General features: G+C 34.8%; 1 long non-coding RNA gene across 1 annotated transcript in view; it reads right to left on the bottom strand.

The window, feature by feature from the left end:
* Nucleotides 2,635-24,686, bottom strand: part of LOC110255839 — a 322,197-nt gene continuing 300,145 nt past the window's right edge. Inside the window, exon 3 of the long non-coding RNA XR_002336718.1 lies at nucleotides 2,635-4,341. This is a non-coding gene — a long non-coding RNA (uncharacterized LOC110255839). The remainder of the gene's footprint in view (nucleotides 4,342-24,686) is intronic.

Genomic DNA, 24,686 nt, shown 5'->3' with positions numbered 1-24,686 from the left:
ATAAAATTCTATCATTTTCTAGAGTATAATTTTGGGACCTCACCTTCTGCAGTTCTACCCGTAAAATACTCTGAGTATTGTTTTGTGGATGGATGACAAGTGCTCCCAATGGTTAGAAGAAATAATTTATTCAACATTGCTTTTCTCTTATTTCCTTTTCTTTTTTAATGATTTCTATATGTCTGTATGTTTGTGTGTGTGTTGTATTGTGGAGCTTTGTCAGCATTATCATAAATTTAGGAAATTTACTTGGAAAAAATTAAAGAAACAATAGTAATTTAATCGTTGCATATGTGTAATTATAGGAGATAATCAAAACAAGTTAGAATTGTTCATGTATAGTTTTAGATTTCTGTTTTTAAGGAGTAAATCACTAAAATGTACACATTACCTTATTAATCTTTTAAAATGGAGTACACCATCACATTTAGGAGAATTTTGGGTTTGTCCCACAGTAAGGTCAAGTTTCCGTCTTAAGCACAAGTGAGTGTGGTATACATTCTAGATAGAAATATTCATTTCCCTTCCCCCGCACAGAAATAACCAGCTTCTAACATTCAGGTAGATGAGTGTCTGTTTCAAGGTGTGGTGCTCCTTTGGGTTTGGAGCTTTCCCAGCTGTTCTGTGGCAGTAAGGATATGAAAATAATTTGCTATCATCTGCTTCTCTCTCTAAATGTCTTATAGATGGCTCTCAAATATTTCCTCAAATATTTATTCACATGTTCTTAACTGATCTAAAGTGATGTATATGTATATATGAAATTGTTGAAGTCATCCAACTTTAGGAAATATGGTTTTGAACAGCAGTACTCACCCTCACCATGCTCTGGTGATGCCCTATGATGATAAAATGTTGCAGATACAGTAAGATGTGGATTTGATTACTGGATGTGGATAACTTGTCATTTGGAAAAAATAATTACCATGTATAAAGCTAATATCTCTCAAAATTAAATCAGTACAAATATGCTTGCCTTCCATGATAGCTACTGGATACAATATGTCATGTTATGCAGCTAGCATAGTACTTGGAGCCCAGAAGATCATAAGGGATTCCAGTTTCCTTTGATTCCACTTTTCCTCACTTCTTCCTACTTCTGTAAGTAGCATAGTAAAATGAATCACACCACATGGCAGCATGAAAAAAGGTAGCTTCATGCTGAGGATTCCAAGGATAGGGAGAAACTGATCCCTGCCATACATATCAAAATTGAAAGTATCTCCTGTCTTCATCACAGTGACCTACTCTGTGTCATTGTAAAAATATACACCTTATTTCAAAGAATGGTAGAGGAGGTCTGGCTCACTCTGATTCTATTTAAAGAGTTCTTTTTATAAAGCTCTCTTCTTAAGTCAAGTCCCTAAGGAAAACAGAAAGGGACTTAGATTTGAAGGTAAAGAGGAAGCAGGATCCTTCTGAAGGATACAAAAGACTATATAAAATTCACAGAATTTCTGTGAAAAAGGAAAAAGGTATTCTTGTTCTTAATTTTACTGGGGTTCAATTGCTATAATTTCACGAAGAAAATTGATAAAGCTTGTCCAATCATGATACAAGGTATGTGATATTTGGGGTCACTCAAGCTTTCTCAAGTTTTCATTGTGGAATGCAAATATATGTTATTTTGACTCTTTAAATATGGTGCATTGGGCTTGGATTATGAGGAATATGCCTGATATGGTCAGGATAATATGTTGCAGAGTATATACTTCCAGGGCTTTAACTTATAGGTTAAAGAGAGAGACAGAGAGAAGAGAGGAGGAGAGAGAAAAAGAAAGAGGAAATATAGACTGATTGTCTATCAAAGCATTTTTTTTTTTTTTTTTTTTTTTGTCTTTTTGCCATTTCTTGGGCTGCTCCCGCAGCATATGTAGGTTCCCAGGCTAGGGGTCAAATCAGAGCTGTAGCCGCTGGCCTATGCCAGACCCACAGCAACGCGGGATCCGAGCCACATCTGTGATCTACACCACAGCTCATGGCAATGCCGGATCCTTAACCCACTGAGCAAGGCCAGGGATCGAACTCACAACCTCATGGTTCCTAGTTGGATTCGTTAACCACTGTGCCACGACAGGAACTCCCAAAGCATTTTTTATCTTTAGGAATCCTGACAAAATTTCTAAGAATGTACCCAAATGCATTGCTTTTTAAAATGTTTTTAAAACTGTTTTATTTTTAAAATTTGATAGCCAAGGCTGATTAAAGATAGTGCTGCACTGATGCGGTTAGTTTCAAGCAGAATATAATACAATTTTATATATCAAATGCACAATAGCAATTCTAATTGTCTTATTTAACAACATAAATATATGAGGGATAGATATTTTTAAGTGTTCTTAAAATATTTATCTAAATTTTCTTTGTGTGACACATCTATAATTGGGGCAAACTATGAATTAGAAACAAAGTACTGGAGTCCCCTTCATGGCTCAGTGGAAATGAATCTGACTAGTATCCATGAGGACACAAGTTTGATCCCTGGCCTCACTCGGTGGGTTAAAGAGCTGTGGTGTATGTCATAGACACAGCTTGGATCTGGCATTGCTATGGCCGTGGTGTAGGCCAGAGGCTACAGCTCAGGTTCAACCCCTAGCCTAGGAACCTCCATATGCCGGGGGTATAGCCCTAAAAACAAACAAACAAATAAACAAACAAAAGAAACAAATTACTAATTCATACTACTATCTCTTCTTGTAAGTTAAATGTTCTGTTTCTTTCCTTTAATGGAGAAAAGTTATATTCTTATGTATGATTTTAGCTTTGCTTTTTGAAAAATATTGTAATTTAAAGGAAAAATGCCAAAACCCCTATTTTAGTAGATGTGTTAATCATTTTGAATTAGTAAGTCTATGAACAATGAAAAATATTTTTCTATATAAATAACCTGAAATGATACTATTATGTTTCAAATAGCATTATGTGAATTAGACTTTGCTATAAACTTTCATTTTCTTAGAATAAGGTATTACCTGGATAATAACAACTAAAAACTATACATAATCTTTGAGAAAATTCACTTACCTGTCAATGATTCAAGATATAAAACAAAATTCCTGTCCTAGTATCCAAGTGGCCTAAAACAAAGCTGTCATTTCCTTGAAATATATTTTGATTGTACAGATTCAAGTGCAATTTACGGTTGTTTGATTCATCTCCAGTTTTGAACAACTTCCTTTACTCATAGTTTCTCTCATACAAAAGAGGGAAAAGTACCATAAGTTGGGAACAGAAGGCTCATTTGTAAAGCAGATGTTCCATATGAAAATGGAAGGGTTTTCCAGAAGTTGTAATAACCATAAGTTTTCATTTTAATATCAGATAAAAGTGTTCTCTTCAAACATGAAAGTGTATTTAAATTAAAGCTATGAATTAGGATGAGATATAAATTTCAAGATCATTTGATACATCACCATTAAAAGGTTTGCCACACAGTAATTCAATACAAATGTGCCAATGCTTATTAGCATAAATGATATTCAAGATGACATGAGTTATATACACATACACAACAAAAAATATATTTTCTCCATGATACTCAAATGGCAGTGTCTGTGTAGTAACGTAGAAATATTATCTTCATTATTACAACTTTTTTCCTGTAGATGTGAACTCTTATGGTATAAATCAAAGAATCATTTTTAATCAGGTGAAAAGGTAAAAATCTTAGTGAGTTCATTAGTTTGCACTGAATATATATAAATGCAGATGCACACACAGTTTGTGAACGTAGGCACTGACACAGGTAAAAATAATACTTGGAATATGTATAGTTATGATTTATGATTCATTTTTGCTTTTAGTTTTGTATAGACAAACACATCTATGTGTGATAAATAAATACAAGGCACACAATTATCGATAGGGCATTTAAGAAATAAAGACAGATAACTTCAAATTTCATATGCTTCTTCACCTGTCCAGAGACATTCCCAACATGCTACCTCAGCCACACAATCAGCTGATGACTTTGTTTCTGATTCCCTAAGGAAAGCAAGGCAGTCTGTCCCACACCCTAACGTTCCCCCAGTTTCTAGGAATGATCTGTCCTTGGCTCTTACAAACACACAATTTTAATATGTGGATTAGGTTAATATCATCTTCCCCAATTCTCATCCATCTACCATTTTTCGCTTCTATAGTTACCCCAAAGCTTGCACATATGCTAGTACTTATCTTGTTAAAAAAAAAAAAAAAATCAGGCAGGTGACGAAGTTAATCACTCATGTAGTCAAAGTCCCCATAAACAGTAATAAGAGATAGTACTTACCTTTGGTATGAAAGGATGAGAAGAACATTCTATCTCTGTGGTCTTTCAAAACTCAGGAGCCCAATTCAGTCCTGAGAAAAACATCAGACAAATCTCAGTTGATAGACATGCTACAAAATACCTAACCAAGACTGGTGAAAACTATCAAGGTCATCAAAATGAAGGAAAATTGGGAAGTTCATCCAAGAGGAGCTTAAGGAGACATGACTGCAAAACATTAACACAGGACTCTACAATAGAAAAAAGACAATAGGTTAAAAACTGAGGAGATCTGGATAAAGCATGGCCTTTAGTTAGTAATAATTTGTTAATAACTGTTTGTTAATGTATACAAATATACTATTGTGATATAAATACTAAAATGAGGAAATTGGATGTGGGGTGTATGAGAATGACTCTGCTATCTTTGCATTTTTTTCCTAAATCAAAAACTCTTATAAAATTTTAAAATGAAAACAAAACATATTTTATGGAATTAAAACAACACTTTTCTTAAAGCAGAGGAGCTCATATTTCTACATCGAACCTCTAACCCCACTCCATCATCCTCCCAGGCACATATCTGCAGCATATGTCTCAACATCTCTAGCAATATAAGACCCTGTGCTTAGTTATCACCAATGAAATGTGAATGGAAATGATATGTCAGTTTAGTTCATAGAAGGTAAATAAGCAGAAGTACCTTCTGGGTGTTATCTTTTCCCATTTGTTATCTGAATAGCAAGCAATCTGAGTTTCTAGAGGAGAATGAAGCTGTTTCCACTGCCTGGAGAGCTCCTCCCTCCTCATCCTTATCACTCACTTCCTTGCTATCTTCAAGTATTTATTCAACTGCTTTTTCTTCAGTGAGTCCTCCCCCACCCACAGCCTGAGTATTTTACAATACCATTTCCCAACTCCTTATCCCCCTCCCTTACTTAATTTTTTCCAAATCCGCATCACTTTGTATGATGTTATAATCTTTATATATTTATTTTGTTTTGTTTTTTTAAATTCTATTATTATTGTTTTATTGTTATTTCCCCCACACAATTTTTTTTTCCACTGTACAACATGGGGATCCAGTTATACATACATGTATACATACTTTTTTTCTCCCATTATCATGCTCCATAGTTCTCAGTGCTACACATATTTATTTATTTTGTTTGCTACAGCTCGTTTACTATTATATCCCAGGAACAAGAATAGGAAGTCACAAAACATATGAATATAAAAAAAACTTGTTACTAGATCATATTTTAGATACAAATAATAAGTGGAATATATTCAAGCAACACAAGCGATGAAAACAACACTTCTGAGCTCAGTAGAGTGATTTTCTCCCAGCTGATGAGCTCCTGCTGTAACTTCTCCTTGGGTTTCTTGAAAATATTAGAATGATTGGTCTTATTTTCCACAGGTGATGTTAAGTATCTGCTCAGGTGCAAGGTTTACTGAACAACAGATTGTGTCTATGACTATTAATATCCTAATCTATCAGTCCTAAAATGTTCCCTGATGATAAATGAGGTCTCTGGAGAAATCAGTTTACTGTTTCCAAACACTTATACTAATTATTTAAAAATTATGAATGATATCTATGTTCATTTTTCTGCTTTCATAACGCGTCTAATCTATCTAAAATTACACAGACATTATTTTGCATCACACCTTATTTTATACAATGTGGTAACATTATTTTTTTTAAAAATTACATATATATATGGCCATGCCTTCAGGATGTGGAAGTTTCTCAGACCAGGGATACCCAAGCCACAGCAGTGCTGAATCCTTAACCACTAGGTCACCAAGGAACTCCTATGATAGCATAATTAAAGATATGTATATATATTTGCATTTACATGTATAATATATATTTCCATGTGTTATGTAACATATATTTGTAACCATAGGTATTATCTTTTCCTTGAATTTAGAATTACATATAAATGTATATAATGACTATGTAGAAATAAAGTATATAAAATATATAATTAGATTTATTCCTCAAATATATAATTGTATACATTTATATGTATATACAATATTTTTGTATTTTGTTGCACTCAAGAAAAAAGTAATAAATATTTACAGTTGTACATACCAAGAATTATCTATATAAGATTTTGTGGTAGTATATGGATAGGGTATTTATTCATGATTGAAGACAGAAAATTCCAGGTGAAGAACACTTTAACAATTGATTTGAAAGTCTAGAAAATATCAGCTAGATGAATAACTTGTACAGGATATTCCAGATCGAAGGCAGAGTACATATAAAGATTTGAGGACAAATCATAATGTGAGGGGAAGGACTTCCTCATCTGAATGATATGATGTGGTTACAAAAGATTAACTTTTCTAAACACAAAATGAAATGATGTGGGACTACAAATGCAGCAAGAATGAGGGACAGTATTTTAGGAGACAAAAGGAACACTGAGGTTAGTCTAGTCTGCTACTTTGCATTTTTCCTCCAGGCATTTTTTAATTGGTCAGCAACTCTGAGCAAGAAATTAATTAGTAAAGAGCTGTATACAAAGCCTGTTGTAAGCAGAACTTTCAACAGTCTCATGGATTCAAGGCAGACAAATATTGGAGGACATGGTCAGTAAGGCACTAGGACTTCACTGAAGTGAAGAAAAGAGGAATATGAAAAGCGAATCCAATATCCTGCCTTGCTTTTCACCTTGAGGCATGAGCTGATCTGTATTCAACTCTGGGTTCGAGGTAGGACATCGTGTAGAAAGTGTTGGCCAACCTCACAAGGCGTTGGCAAATACCTCAGGTATCAATTGGACCAAATGAATTGCTCAACTTGACTCTTGGTATAATGATGAGTAAGACTTTACAAAGACTAAAATCTAACCTCAATCCTCGCAACTTCTGACTAGAGAAAGGTGATATATCCTTACTGTGTATCAGAAAAAACAAAATCTCATCTTTGATGAAATATGGTAACATTCCACACAAGTTGTCTTTTTAAGTTGCCTAAATTTAATAAAAATGATACATAAAAATCAAGAAAAATATTTTTTAAATAGAAGCAAACCTACAATATTACTGGTATTGGATTTATCAGGCATGATTAATATGTTCAAGAAAATAGATGACATTATAGAATGTCAGTAGAAGTGGGATTTAAAAGAAAAATTTCCTGGAACAACAATGAAAAATAGAATTGCCATGTGATCCAGCAACCCCACTTATGGGTATATATCTGAAGAAAATGAAATCTGTATCTCAAAGAGATGACTGACTGCTCAAGTTCACTACAGCATTATTCACAGTATCCAAGACATGAAAACAACCTAAGTTGATGGATGAGTAGATAAAGAAAACGGTATACATACAGAATGTATGTATATTGCAATATTATTCCGCCATAAAAAAGAAGGAAATTCAGCCATTTGTGACAACATGAAGAGTGAGGAAATTATGTTAAACAAAATAAGTCATACAAAGACAATATTGTATGATCCCACTTATATGAAGAATCTAAAATAGTCAAACTTACAGAAGCAGAGACTAGAGTGGTAGTTACCAAAAAAAGGGGGTAGGGAAAATGGGGAGATGTAAGTTAAAAGGTATACACTTTCAGTTACAAGATGAATAAGTTCTGCAGATCTAATATACAGTATAGTGACTGTAATTAATTATATTGTATACCTGAAATTGCTAAGAAAGTGGATCTGCAGTGTTTTCACCACACACACACAAATGGTAACCATGTGAGATTATGGATGCTAATTAAATTGATTGTGGTAATCATTTCACTGTATATACTCTTATTAAATCATATTATTTACCTTAAATATATACAATGTGTATTTGTCAGTTATACCTCCATTAAGCTGTAAAAATCCAACAACTATTATTAAAACACAATATGTTCAACATAAATTTAACACAGAAAAGTAGCTGGAAAAGTGCCTTCCACTTTTTGTGACCTTTAGGTAAGACTCCCTTGGGGCTACCAAAACCACTCTCTTTAGGTTTCAATTGACCAATCTGACCAATTTTCGGAAATCCAAAGCACTCTACTCAGGGACTCTGATAAAGGCATATGCCCCAGGGCCCGCCTGTCAATCTCTCTCTATTTTCTGCCTTGCCTCCCTACATGCAAGGTACTCACATCAGGACCTGTGAATAGGAACATTCTCTATTTCAATTTTTTTTTTTTTTATGGTTTGTTGTTGAACCAGGCTCCCCATCCACCATCCTGTGCTCTACTTAATAAGTGTTAATTTTATAAATTTATATCATCATCCAAAACAAGGAAAATCTGAGAAACTGAAAACAAAGAGGAGAGTAAAAACACATGTTTACTAAATGTAATGAGGTTTCATGAACAAAAAGAAAAGATAGTATGGAAGTATCACATGAGTAAATGTGAACAGAGTATGAACCTTGGGGGAAAAAAATTCCTCAGCACTCTCTAGCCAAGATATAATTAAACCTCTGTGCATGCATTTAATTACACTGATACAGAAACATACACATAGAGAGACTACTTGGAGATGAGTTTGTGTGTGTGGATAGGGGGTCTGCCTAGATAACTCTATGGTCTGTGGTTCAAAGTTCCTCGATAGGTTTGCAATGTGTGATCCAATAAGCCAAAGGGGGACAAGACCTGAAATTGTACAATATCTAATGGGAAAGAAGATTTTCCCTTCTTCTGATTTTTTTTTATGTAGGTTTTATTACATAAGCTGTTAAATGGGCACATTGTGACATGTGGCACATGATTTTCTATCAACACAGAGCCTCCAAGAAAGCTCTCTAGGTAGACTTGACCATTTCTACACATAAATGCTGAACCATTTCTTTACATATCTAAAGAGAGAAATAAGAGAGGTGTGCACAGAGAGATGGGGTTGCAGTGGCACATGGGACAGCATGCATGTTCACTGTCAAGTGACAAGGAAGAATGAAGATGAGAATGACTGTTGCTAGGGACAGCCAGGTACATCCAGATTATGTGGAGTTCGAGTGGTAGTGAAATAAAAATAATTTTATCCAGCCAGTACATGCAAGGAGAAGAAAAAGGAACACATTATAACACGGCTAAATATAAAACAGGATAAGCAGTTAAATTATACACTTATCATCATAAATATGGAGTTTGGGGAAGAGAATTCTACCTTTACCTCACATTCAGGCTAAGCACGGATCTTCAGTAATTGAATATAGTTACAGTGGGTCAAATGATCTCCCAGCTAAACATTAAATTCCCCAGTTGTCTTTTTTTTTTTTTTATAATGTTGACAAGTGACTGACTTCTAGGCAATGAGGTGGAAGTGCACAAACTGTTATTTCTGGGTCATAAGCTTTAACTAGTTCTTTCCTAACGAGAAATAGGAAGTGTTGAAGGAGAACATACTATCTTATCAAATATACATATTATCTACTTTTTTTTTTTTTTTTTTTTTTTTTTTTGTATTTTTGGGGCTTCACCCATAGCATTCCCAGGCTAGGGGTTGAATTGGAGTTGTAGTTGCCGGCCTACACCACAGCCATAGCAGTGCAGGATCTGAGCCACGTCTGCCACATACACCACAGCTCACGGCAATGCTGAATCCTTAACCCACTGAGTGGTGCCAAGGATCATACTGCCACCCTCAAAGTTGCTAGTCCAGTTAGGTTCATTAACTGCTGAGCCATAATGGGAACTCTAAGATTTTTTTTTTTTTTTTCTTTTTAGGGCTGTACTTGTGGCATGTGGAAGTTCTCAGACTAGGGGTCCCATCAGAGCTACAGCTGCTGGCCTACACCACAGCCACAGGAACATGGATCCTTAACCCACTAAGCGAAGCCAGGGATCAAACCTGCAACCTCATGCTTCCTAGTCGGATTTGTTTCTGCTGCACCATGATGGGAACTCCAAGAATATTTTTATTATAAGTATTCCTTTCCGTTTTTATATAAATAAAATTTGTAACATAAACCAAGATTTTTCTACTACTTAGAAATATACTTGATGCACTATAAATACTGTGTCATCACTTTACCATAGTGGGATATTCATTAATATACCACATTAACTATATACCCCTTTCTAACTACATAAGTTAGACCAGATTTAAGAAGTAATAATCCCCAAAATTAATTTCCTAGCATAAATGGCAGAAATCACATACAAACCTTCTCTGTAGCACTTAAAAATTTATCATTTTCTCTACATTTCTCAGAATTACTTATTTTTATGAAAAACAATTTTAAAGATGGATAATAATCAGTGAATGGCAAATGGAAAAAAATGCTTACAATCAATTCCTATTGAGTAATAATTTCATTGATTCAATCCTATGCAGTAAATTGTGTGCTTAGACATAATTTTCTTTCATTTTATGTTAAAGCCAGGAAGAAAAAAAAAAGAAGGAAATGCTAATCTTTTGAGGTGTGAGTAGTGCAATTCAATGTGATGTTTTCCTATATCATTAAGCTGTGGAGTTAATTCTTGGGCATCAATCCCTGAAGCACTTTATGTAAAAATAACTGATGCACAAGGAGTTTAAGAAACATGCAGTAAATCACGAGTTATTACTCTAGTTTTACTTGATCAGAATGTAAGTCAACTAATTGAATATTTTCCACCAGACAAGAATCTAAGCCTCATAGAAGTTTAAAAAAACATAAAGATGTTCCGAAGGTCTGTAGTTGCATTGACAGGGAGGATTTTAATTACTACTCACAAAATGACATAAAGAAGATTAAGATATGAAGTTTCTTGGTAACATCAGCAATTTCATTTTGCGAGCACATTTTTTACAGGGCAGAAAAACCATAAAGTATTGACTACAGAATATAAATAATTTGTGCCAGATAATTAAGAGTGAATTGAGCTCCAAATGGCCTTCACACACAAGAACACATTTATAAGGTTATACGGTTTTCAGAGGAATTATAGATATAGCAATCTAATTCATTTTTAAAAATATAACTAAGATTGCAATTAACATCTATTCAAATTATTGGAACTTATCTTACCTGAATAAAAAATGTGTCAGAAAAATGTAATAGGGCTATTGAATGTGGATAAAGTATCTGATAATTTTGTTGACTCCTTGAGCATATTAGAGTGAAGATACTACTGTTCTAGTTTTAGAAATGTGCTAAGGGAATCATTATTAAAAACATAATTCTTCTTTGGTCCATTTCTCCTCTACTATATCATTATTCTTTCTCAGTTTTAAATCATTTTAATTTTAATGTCAATAATTCTAATCTTTTTTTAGTAAACCTCAAGGTAAAAGTTGAAAAACATCATGAAATAGGGGTTCCCACTGTGGCACAATGGGTTAATGATCCAGCTTGTCTCTGTGGAGGTACAGGTTCTATCCCCAGCACAGTGCAGTGGGTTAAAGATCCAGCATTGCTGCAGCTGTGGCATAGGTCACAGCTATGGCTCATATTCAGTCCTTGGCCTAGAAACTCTGGAAACTTCCATGTGTCATGGGAGCAGCCAAAAAAGAAAAATAGAAAAATACCGTGAAATACAGGTTGTAAATTTAGCTTTCTGCTGAGTGATAAAATATCAACTTAACTTGTAAATTTGTCTCTTGAACCGCAGACATTCACATTTTTTGAAACATTATATTTTTCACCTTAATTTTGACTCCCTCCCTTCTTTTTTTTGTTTTTTGTTTTTTGTTTTTGTTTTTGTTTTTGTTTTTGTTTTTTTTGGCTTTTTAGGTTTGCATGCAGCATATGGAAGTTTCTAGGCTGGGAGTCAAATAAGAACTATAGATGCTGGCCTACACCACAGCCACAGCAACCCAGGGTCCGAGCCACACCTGTGACCTACAGTAAGCTCAGAACAATGCCATATCCAGGGATCAAACCCACATCCTCATGGATACTAGTAGAGTTTGATACCACTGAGCCACAACAGGAACTCCTGACTCTTCAGTTTTTTAAGTATAGAGACACTCTCTTTGTTCTTCTACTTGGTATCTAAGTCCCAGTGTAAACATGACTCTTATGAGGAAACTTTATATTTATATAATTGACATAAGGAGATATGTTTAGGTTGGGACTTATTTATCAAAGTGAGAGAACAAATACAATGTCTCTTTGCTCAATACATTATCTTCTGAGAAAAGGAGATATGCTTTTCTTTAACAAACCCACATAGAATTTAAAGAGCAAACATTGAAATATTCTATTATTTTAATAAATATTCATTAAATGGCTTTTAAAAATATTCTTCTAGGAGTTCCCATTGTGGCACAGTGGAAAAAAATCTGACTAGGAACCATGAGGTTGTGGGTTTGATCCCTGGCCTCACTCAGTGGGTTAAGGATCCAGCATTGCCCTGAGCTGCGGTGTAGGTTGCAGATGCCGTTCAGATTCCACCGTGCTGTGCCTGTGGTATAGGCTACTCCAATTCGACCCCTAGCTTGGGAAACTCCATATGCCACAGGTGTGGCCCTAAAAAGCAAAAAAAAACAAAAAACAAAAAACAAAAAAACAAAACCCTTCTAAATAACAGTGGTTACAAAAAGAAGTGCTTTTTCAAAAATTCTGCAGCTGTTTAAAATCTAGCAAGGAAAACAAATATAAAAGATTGACTGAAACTCAACATCACAATATTTGTAGGAGAAGAATTAACAAATTATATGCAAAACATGGGATGCTAAATCCATGAATTATATCTAGAGAGGCTAGTAAAACCTCACAAAAGTGACATTTGAACTAAGCCTTCAAAAATAAGTATTATCTCAATAAAAAATATGTGTAACAAGCCAACAAAGGAAAAAGAATCAGTAAATCATTCATCTGTTGTCATATTGATAACAGTCTTATGGTTTACCTTGGGGTTAGGTTGGCAAAAAAGGAGAGATGAAAAGAGATATGATAGAAAAGGTAAATTGGTAATACTTGCATTATTATGATATGAATTTTTATCTTTCCTATTCATCAAAGATTTTTGTGTTTTGCTTTGTTTTGTTTTTTGTTTTTTGCTTTTTCTGCCACAGCCATGGCATCTAGGCTGCAGCTGCAACCTATTCCACAGTGGTGGGAACACCTGATCTATAACCTACTGTGCCATAGCAGGAACTCCTAATTAAAGTTTTAAAACTATTAACATATTAGTTGAGGAAAATATTACATGGATCCCGCTATGTATAATAGGGGAAAAAATGTTCCAGGAAATCTGTTCAGACCTTATAAACCTTTCCTGCTTGGCAGTGTGTACTGTGTGTGGATGTGTATCTGTTCATGTGTTGTGGGCACTTGTAGGTGTATGTGTACAAGTGGGTGCGTACAAGAGTCTGTGTGTTAGACAATGAAGGAGAGCACATGTATAATTGTGAGAGTGGGCACATGTGAGTGTTTGCATCTGCAAGTTAATCCAGGGTGAGGACCCATAGAGGTGCCTGTGTCATGGGTAAGCGTGTGTGTATGCAGGTATGTGTGTGAGTATGTGTTTGTTGGTGTACTGTATAGATGTTGAGTGTGAACGCCCCTCAGCATCCATTTGGAATACAATGGTCCTGCAAAACAGAGTGAGATTAATCCTGATGAGGGAAAGAGAAATCATTTAAGGAATGGAATCTTAAGATCTGAACTGTGTGTGTGTGTGTGTGTGTGTGTGTGTGTGTGTGTGTGTATTCTTCATTTCACAAAGAATACAGAGTATAGACTAAAAGTATGAAGAAGCAGAGAATAAGACAATGCAAGCTTAAAATACTGAAATGTTGTTAAGGATGAGCAAAATTGCATAAATATAATCAAAAGTAAGTTGAACAAATGGTATCCCATATTTTACATAGTTTTATGCAAGATAAAGGGGTTTTGAAATTTCAACAACCAAATTATTTGTCACAATGGTTCAATTAGCTTGCTTATGGATCACTCCTCACTCTGGTAGCTACCATCCATGTCTGCCATTACTTCCCAAAGTTAAGGTACAAACACATCTGAAATCTATTGTGCCAAATCAAAATACATCTTCCTGGAGCATTTGTTTTATTTGAAGTTCAGGAAAGTTTTGAATTACTGAACTTTTAACCTAATGTTCTAGAAGCTTAGGGAAGAATCAAAACTACTTATAAAAAATCAGGTTTATTGATTTATAGTCACAAATATTGACCAGGTGGTGAGTAGATGTTAGTAGACCTAGTCCAACTAGGAGGTGAAATCGAAAGGTTGCTCAGTTTCATGACTTGAAGGAAAGATGGTTTAATCTGAACCTGTATCAGGCTATTCCGACAATTCAGAACCACACTGCATAAATAAGAAAGTGCCCAGCCCCCAAATAATCATTTTGTTGGCAAGTTCAGCCTCATTTATTACTTTTCAATGAAGAGGCACTGGACTTAACAAAAACAACTCTGGTAGCCTTGCCATCCAAAGCCTTTTCAGGTCACCAAAATGGATTCAACTTTTGTTCTGGGCCTTCTGGCTTTAATCTTGCTGCTTGTTCTCAGTTTTTCTTATGAATTAAGACTCCATACAAGGATCTCTGTAATGACTCTGACTCTCTTTCCTTTTTTATACCACCGTGGGGTAACTCATCTGGTGAAAATGTCTCCTGGGTCAGCCAGGGTACAACACCTCTATTAAAATACTACCCTCAGCCTGGACCTGATAATTGAAGACAAATGGTAAAAAGTTTTATATACAAATCTTTTAATTAATATTTTATTTGAACTAAGGTTGGTTAAATTTTTATTTTTGCGCTATACCTAAAATATCTTAAAACAGTAACCAATATGTAGGAACAAAGTTACCTATATTTTTTGGATTTCTCTTGTGGAATAGCAAGTTAAGGATCCAGCATTGCCACTGCAGTGGCTTGGGTCACTGTTTTGGCTTGGGTTTGATCCCTGGCCCAGGAATTTCCACATGCTGCAGACAAGGCCAAAAAAAAAAAAAATGTTATCTGTATTTTTAAATAATTTCTAGGAAGTGAATGTGAATATAAAGTACCTATGTTTGTTATAACCATCTGCAAATTTTAGATAAAACAAAAATAATATTTTTGATAGCATACTTAGAATTACCATAGCAGGTATGTAATTATCAATAATAATTAAATATTCTAAAATTATGATGTGTATATAATTTGTCATAATCATATAAAGTATATGTCCTGTTATATATGTATACACACACACACATATATATATGACATGTGTGTGTATATATATATATGACATATACTTTACATTTTCATATATATTAGCCTTTCTATGAGAAAGAGTAAAATCTTTCTTTATTCTCAAACGTCAAAACCAGCTCTTGATTGCCCTAAGTAAAGTATTATATGTATTATGCATATAAACTCTAAGTGATTGGTCCTCTAAATAGTCATGCAGTGAAGAATTTGCCAAGGAAAGACAATCTTGCTTCAAGATTCAGTAGCACATGATCCAGCACAAAATGTAGGCCATGAGAATATAATTAAGATTTGACTATAAAATTTACTTTTCTTTTTTAAGTAACAACTTTGACTGTCTGCTATGCTACTTTTTCTCTCTGACAGCTTTGGTCTTTAGTGCCAGTTTGCATATATTTATCACGTGATTGTAAAGCTTACTATTTTTTCTCCTGTTACTCTGCTCCCTGTACTGCATTTTTCTCATTTTGGACATAATTATATTTCTTCCTGACTTCTATAATTTAGCAAATTTATGCTTAGTTCTAATTCTACTCAGGATGACCTGTGCATGACTAGATATATTATTTTTCAAGTATATTCATCCCCTAATATTATAGAGTTATGTCTAGAGAAACAGTAGAAATAATAGAAATAAAAAGATAGAAAAAAAAAGGATGGACAAGTTTTATATAGCTATAGATGAATGCCTGTGAGCATTAATTACATCCCTTATGTATTAATACTAAAATATATTTTATTAGCTAGGTCGAGTGAATGTCCTATAGCTAATTTACATCGATGAATTGATTACTTGCTGTTTCTTTTGTTCTTCTCTTGAATTTCCATTGAATATTAATTTTCCAGAATTATTTAATAAATAACCCTATAACCAGCTGATATATAGGACTTTTCATTTTTTGCTTACAAAGCACAAAGAAGATAAGACATTTTGGTGTGTGGAAAAGCACTAGAATAAAAGTGAGAATAACTGGGTACACTATTTGCTTTTGTAAAACTGCTTGACCATAATTGATTGTCTAGAATCAGTTGGTTAGTTGAGAATTATTATGCACATTATAATATGGTTATCAATGAATTAGGTGTTCCTGTGTAGTAGAGTGGAAAGAGGCAGATACTATGGTAATCTCAGATTTTTCAATTTCCTTTTTTTGGAAGGTAGAAGTAATACTGCCTAAGCCAAAGGGACTTTATTAGTATTGAGTAAAATAGCATCTGAAAATTACAGAACATTGTATGGCACACAGTAGGTATTATCTGTCTATATCTATATGTATTTCCCCTTTTCCAATTTGGAAGAGTTTGTTATTGTTGTTGCTATTGTGCTTTTTTTGCATATCATTTATTTATTTTTAAGCCAAACTCTGTTGGAATAATCACTGTTCTCATCAAAGTATCACTTTGTAAGTTCTATGGGAAGAATGGGACGCCATGGGGTATTTTGGCCGGGAGACCCAATAGAGATGGCTAGGATGCGATGGAGTGGGCTGAAACAGGTGGGACCCAGGTGATCATATATATGTCTAGGGAGGGGCACTTCAGAGGTGCCAAATATTCCATATTTTTTCTAAATAAATTCTGTATATCATGCATTGTGACACTTCCCTTTAACCTCATATCAGTAATAATAAGAAAGAAATTAGAAAATGCTTGTAAGTTTGAGATTTCTTAAGAAAAACCACTGAAGACTAAATTCCAGGCATATTGGTGCAAACCATGTAGATGAGGAAATATATGAAAACTAGGAATTTTGGTTGGTGTTTTTGGTTCAATATGTTAGAAAAAAAATCTATTTACTTGGATGACTTTTGCCTGTGGGTATCTTAGAGTTTGACTGGAAGATGTATAAGTGTACATCATCATGGCTTAGCGCATGGTACTAAGGAGACAGTGCGAGACCAGGGGGTGGAAATGGGGGCACTGATATTTGGCTATGCCATTTGCTGTCATCCCTCAGCCACACGGTCCATTACCTCTTGGCCTCAGTTTACTAATTTGCAAAACTGAGTGATATGATAATATCTATCCCAAAGTGTCGTTCAGAGAATCAAATCTATAAATATGCATAAAGCCCTTAGAATGATCACTGATACATATCAGGTACTCAAATTGTCTATCTCTTGAGAAAATCCATGATAGCAAGGTCCATACCCACACAGAATCCTCCTTTAAACATGGCAAACATGGCCATCAATGCCCCCCATTTAAAGATTGCTGGGTATAAATATGGCCACAAATATCAGTAACAGTGGATTTAAGCAATTTAGAATGATGAACATAATAGATGCAACACGGTTTTTAAGCCATAAGAAAAAAAAATAATGTTTTTTTACTTGTTTATTAGTACAATTATAGGTCTCTAACTCAAGCTGATTTTTTGGTTAGATTTTAAGCCAACCTTTGAATACTGGCTGGAATGGAGGTGCAGCAGTATGCTGCAGATAATGGGGAACATAAGAATGGAGCGGCTGTCTCACACTTAGTTTGAATTCAGAAGTAGATCCTGAGACAAAAAAAATGTGAATATAGATTGTTTATTTTATTTTATTTTTTAGACTATTTACTTTGAATCGAGAAACAGAAGGAAAAGAATGAGGAAATGAGAAAGGAAAGGGAGCAATACAGTCCACCACCCCAGGAAAGTTACTGCTGCTGCTGATGCCCAATCTCACTGGGGACTGACATCTAGAAATGCATAGAGAAGTCAACCTAGTGCTGTCCCACATGAGAGGTGAAGGGTCTGAGGTTTCTATAAAATCCATCCCATCAGTGTTCCCATGTGGTAATTCCCCAACACCTGCAGCCTTCCCCAGGGAGGACCAGACATGTCCTTTCATTCAGAGAATGTCCTCAGGCAGAATCTTCTGTTGTGTTTTTGAAATGAGGAGCTTCACACCTTGTTCTTAGATCCAAGGGAGATGAGTGTGTTTCAAGGTGCCACAATTTAAAGAATACTGCATATTACAAACTCCCAAATATAAGACATATTTCCCCTTCGTGAGCCTATATAAAACATTTTTGCAACTTTCATAGCTATTAAGAATGTGGGATTTTTGGAGAAGGCGGTGTGAGTGGAACTGAACCCTCTAAGTCATGGGATGTAAGACTAAGAGCAGAGGAATACACGAGCAGGGGGGGAAACCCACAGCTTTTCTTTGAAACCAAGGAAAGAGTTTAACTGGCTGCTTTTACTAAACAGTGTAAGTATAAAAAAACAATAATCAGAATAACAGGAAAGAAGAAACCAGGTTCCAGAGAATGCCTGTGGGAGAAAGAATGGAATTTGTAAAAGGGGGAAATTTGTTATTAGGACTTGGGAACTTGAAAATAGAAAGGAACAAGCTACTATTTGGACTAGCTAAGTGTTGGAAAGAGTTCAATTTTGCATAATAATTGTGGTAGGACATATGCCTGATAAGTTTTAAAATTTAGTCTTGGAAGTGATTAACAGTCTTCAGGCCAAGAAAAGAATGGAACTTTTAAAGAAAGGAAAGATGTGGGAAAGAAGTGGGAAAAATAGAGATTTGGTTTTTGAGGTTATGGTGTGTGTTGCCCAAAGAATTGTGTATTTAGAAGTCAAAGTGATATTAAGAATAGTTTCAGTAATAAAGATCATTTGCAAATTATTAATCTCTATAGAGCTGAAAGAACTAGAGATTAATTTCTGAGATTTAAATGATGTTGTGTATGAGACAGTTGGGGTTGGGCAGAGAAGTGTGCAGCTCTTTGCCAGAAGAGAATGTAAATTTGGAGTTAGAGGTGAAGTGTACTGGGATTGTTGTAGGGACTGAAGTTGGAAGGGCTGAGATGGTGGGAACAAGGCTTAGAGCCAGAAGAAAAGCAAGATACAAGCCAGAGCTGAAAGAAGAGTGGACATGAGCCAAGGCCATTATGAAGACAGTAGGATAGAAATTTCAGAGCAATGGGAAGGGAAGGGAGATGGAACGTCCATGTGGCCTTAGGGACGAGGGAGTGGAGAGGATGGGAAAACAATAAGCCATTACTACTCAACCTGCAGAAGTTTCATTTTTCCAATAAGGAGAACTTAAAAGATACATATCGCAAAAGTAAAAACAAAAAATAAATACAAAGACTCTTCTTTGGTATATACGCTAAGCATGGAATAGCCAAAAGTAGGAGAAAGACACACAGTCCATTCATCATAGCTCTAGTCTTCCTAATATTAGCATGATTTTCTGTCTATATTTTCTTTTTTCTTTTTTTTTTTGGAGAGAAAACACTTTTAAATTTGAATTTTATCTTTACATGTCGCATATCACTGCAGTTAAATAAAAATAAACATTAAAAAGGTACCAGATGACAGTTCAATAGATAATTAATTTGATTCTACCATTCATCCTTTCATATCTGGAGAATCCTTGTCTCAAAATAGACACACCTACATGAAAAGCGAACAAAGAGGCCAAGTAACCATTTATAAATAGTTACCAAGCACTTAAATACTTGTCTCAGTTTTAGAGAAAGTTTGATTTAAAATTGACTGAACCTGCATGAACTGAAGTTAACCAGATAGTAGAAAAGATCCACAGAAAATTTCTTGAAATCTGGGTGAGCAAGATGTGAAGACTCTATTGGCCTTATCTACTTCAGAAGCAAAAGGGGAGGGTGAAGTCAAGATAACTGATTTTGTGAAGTATCCTCAACTGGTCCAGTTGAATGTGGTTCAGATAGTGGCTTAGTAGCAAAACGATTTAAAACATGTCTTTCCTTGAAGGGGGTGGTAGGCCTTTAAGGGAGTAGGCAGAGCTGGACCAGATGTGGGAAATAATGTAGGAGCTTAAAACCCAACAATAGGCTATTCATTCATTCACTTATTTATTCATTTAATAAATATTTATGAAGTCTCCTTATGTGTTGTGCATTTCCTAAGTAAAAATATAAGTAAGATGCATTCCTTGGAAGCCAAGACAGAGACAGTCTCTATTTGGGGAAAATTTGCAGCTCTAGCAAAGACAGCAAAATATAACTAAACAATAAGATATCAAGAATTGGTTCTTGTTATGTTGACAATTATTTGCTAGGATTAAAGACTGACCAACATACTTCTTCAAGAACAGACACATAACCTACTCTCAGGATATAGAAGTTCATTTGCGGTCTCAGTCCTAAGCCAGCAACAACATATGTGGAGAAATTTTTCCAGTCAGAGTGAAAATCATGTTTAAATGTGTTATGCTGAAGAAGTTTGTTGCTTTTTAGAAAGACAGCCAGAGCAAGAGAATCCAGTGACTGATGCATGGGAGAGTAATAAGACATGATTTTGTGAGGTCAGGCAAGAGTCACAGAGGCCTACTGAAAAGAGCACCAACTTCCTATTCTATTCTAGGTTAACCAGGAAGCTTTTTTTTTTTTTTTTTTTTTTTTTTTTTTTTTGCGTTTTAAGCAGGTAAACAACATGGACTGCTATTTGTCATAATTTGAGTATTTGGTCACTAACTAGCTAATAGACTCATCAAGCTGACAACTAGGTTGTTTTTTTTTTTTTTTTTTGCTATTTCTTTGGGCCGCTCCTGCGGTATATGGAGGTTCCCAGGCTAGGGGTCGAATTGGAGCTGTAGTCTCCGGCCTACACCAGAGCCACAGCAACACGAAATACGAACTGCATCTGCAACCTACACCACAACTCATGGCAACACCAGATCGTTAACCCACTGAGCAAGCGCAGCGACCAAACCCGCCAACCTCATGGTTCCTAGTCGGATTCGTTAACCACTGCGCCACGACGGGAACTCCACAACTAGGTTTTTCATCAAAAACAAGAACACAATTCATTTCACAATATTGGTTAACTTAGAAAAGTATTAACAAAAAAAGTAAATCAATGTGCTCAAGAATTTTAGGAAATTAAAAGGAAAATTTTACCATTTCTAAAAATAAGAATTTCCTAATCACTTGTTTGCTTTGAAATCACATTTTCCCCCTGCTCTGCTCTGTTTCAAAGACTGACCCCTGTAAACTGTATTTCCTGGTTCCCTTGCGAACTAGCTTTCAGTTAATTCTACCTGTGGGAGGCTCTGCAGGAGATTTGGGCACAAAATACGAGGGGAAGCCAAGGCCTTCACCCCCCCTCCACTTCAGGTGGCATCTCTGGCAGTGACCCAACTTCCCCTCTGAGAAGCCTTTGGGTAGATCTGGAATTTACTGGACAGCTAGAGATTCTGTGTTCTGTGACATCCATCCACCTTTTTGAGCCTTGAGCTCTGTGTGTACAGGACTTTAGACTGTTACTAATTTCTAGGTCTCCCTATCTTTGCTCTTTCATCTTTTGCAATTCTTATAATTCTATTCTCTTATTAAATTCATTTTATTGAATTAATTATCTGGCTTGGTTTCCACTTTTTAAAATATTGTTTTGTTTTTGATGGACCCTGGGTGATTTAAATTATTACTTGTATTTAGCTTGTTGCAATGCGGTAGATTAGTTTTTTAGCTATTTACCTTATAGTTTGTATCATGTTTTATTTTTAAAGAGTATTTACACTATTATTAACTTAATAAGGACTTTGTGCTTTACTTAATCCATCTGTATTTACAGTGTTTCCAGTGCTAAGTATATATATAGAAATTAAGATTTTGGATATTCAGTACATTAGAAAACTGAATTTTAAGGTATGGGATGCATTAGTCTCACTGATTTGGGTCAATAATTCCATGATGGAAATGGAAGTAGGATAGGAAGCAGGCTTCTGAAATTTAGTTACTAAAGTGTGTGTGTGTGTGTGTATCACTTTCAGAAAAGTCCCCTGAAATTTCATCATCATTGTGTTGTTACATGATTCCTTTAATATATAAAGAAGTATGCAAAATCTAGCACTGTAAGGCACTCTTTAAACTATTCAGAAGGTATTCTTTGCAGATTTTATCAGATGTTCTTCCAATATTTAACCAGAATATTTAAATAAGTATGAAGTTTGGCATAATAAGGATTTTGAGTGTGCTGTTTGTAACATGGAGTAAAATATTTTGAGAGGCTAGTAAAACTCATTAAAACACAAGGTAACTAGGTGATACAAGGATAGAGAGAACATGCTGGAAGACAAAGGGAGATTGGTAGAACACTTAAGGTCATGTCTGACCACACCACATTTATAGATACATTCATGTAACATCTGTCCTCTCAGGCCCTGGGGGCAGGTATCATAAATCATTTAGCTTTTTATTACCATCTTCCAGCACAGGGGAGGCTTATGGTGATCATGAATTCTCCTTGCTGAATGAATTTATTGAAAAACCAGGTAATTTATTATTCTTCCTTCCCTCCTTCCTTTCTTCTCTCCTTCAGCTGTAAGCTAATTTGGAATAAAGTGTTAGCTGAAAAAAGTTAGAGGTATTACCTAAATCGAGTAACATTTTATACTATAAAACTGGATCATGATGATCTTTGTACAAATATAAATGTAATAAATTCACTGAATAATTAAAAATAAAAAAATAAATTAAAAAAAGAGTAACATTTTGGGAGTTCCCTCATGGCTCAGCAGTTAACAAGGCCAACTAAGATCCATGAGGAAGCAGGTTTGATCCCTGGCCTCACTCAGTGGGTTAAGGATCCAGTGTTGCTCTATGGTGTGGTATAGTTTACAAATGCAACTTGGATCTGACATCACTGTGGCTGTGGTGTAGATCAGCGGCTATAGCTCAGCGGCTGTAGCTCTGATTTGACCCCTAGCCTGGGAACTTCCATGGGTGCTGCCCTGAAGAGCAAAAAAAAAAAAAAATTGCCAAGGGACTCTAGAAATGTCTTGAAGAACAAAAATATTTAAACTTCAAAAGAAAAAAATTAAAATAAAAATTTTATTGACTGAAGAAAATTTTAGAAATCTTTAACTGTTGAAGCATAGAGTCCTTAAAATGCCATGTTTGGGGATGAGGTGTTTTCCCCATAACATTCAAATAAGACTACATTTGTGATGATGGAGTGGTTTTTGACATGTATGTTGAATATCCAAATATATCCATGAATGCTAAAAGATTGGAAAAATGTCATGATGAGTATTTAACTCCATAAAGTTGAAAGCATTATTTTATTTCAGGATATAAACTTGAATATGGAAGATTGGATATAAGCAGAACACAAAGACAGAAAATCTTTAGTTTGCTAATGTTTTCAAATATGCATCTAATTTAATTTACCTTTTTTTGTTTCCATATGGATTATTATCATATACTTAAGGTTTTTTTTTTTTTCTATAGATATCTGGGTTTATCCAAACAAAGAGAGAATTTTGGTGTATAGTATAAATTATTCAGTTACTTCATTAGGCAATGGAAGCAGCTGTTTTATTGTCAGAAAATGCCTTTCAACTTAAAACTGCTGCAAAATAACGACTAAGTAGTCTGTGTGTATTCTTATTAACTAATGAAACTAATAGTATCAACTGAAATCCTTACCTTCAATTTGAGTTGATTTAACAAAGCATTGTTTTTAACAAATCATGCAATTGATTTCACTGACAAACCTATCTGTCCTCACTGAAGTTTTTCACAATAAAGTTTATATTTTGAAAAAAATGTGATCATTCTAAACCTGTATGTTTAAATGTATACAACTGCCATATATACTTGAGGAAAAAGTTCCTCCCCCATGTAGTTTTAAATAAATCCAAAGAAATTCAGTAAATCTATTAAATATGTGCTATTTCTAAATTTTAATTCTTATTCAACAAACTCTTTCTGTTTTTAATAAAAACAATTTCCTCCTGGTTAATGTGACACTCTGACAGACCTATGTTCTTCTGCCAGGTTTGTCCTAAGATTGCTCTTACACTACTAAAAGAACTTTCGAGTCTCCATCTATAAAGACTCCTACTTTTTGGCTCAGGTTCTGAGTTTGTGCATTTTGAAAAGAGAAGTACTTTATAAGTCCTTTGATATCTTTTCATCAAAGAAACTAAGGAAGACCTATTTCATTTTTATTTTTACTTTGACTTGTATTTTTCAGCATTAGAACTGGGTTAAGCTTCTTGTCATGTTATATAACAGGAATATCTTGTCATATCCTGACATCTTGTCACCTAAACAATGACTCATGGTCCTGGTGAGCTTTCAGAGAAAGGTTCTGGCAATTATCAAATGTCTCAGCTCTTCCTTTGGCATTTTACAAAGCTAAAAATCCATTTGATATATTGTCTGCATTTTTTGCGGAAACTACTGCCCTAGACACTCATTCTAAGCCTCTCTGAGGGCTTCCATATGCTTACATAGGGTGAGCATAATATACAATATTCCATATGCTTCTAAGTAAAGCATATTAAATATTGGAACATATTTTCCCTAATACTTAAG

The sequence above is a fragment of the Sus scrofa genome, chromosome 11 (genome assembly GCF_000003025.6).
Source record: "Sus scrofa isolate TJ Tabasco breed Duroc chromosome 11, Sscrofa11.1, whole genome shotgun sequence".
NCBI lineage: Eukaryota > Metazoa > Chordata > Mammalia > Artiodactyla > Suidae > Sus > Sus scrofa.
This window is presented reverse-complemented; position numbering and strand designations above follow the sequence as displayed.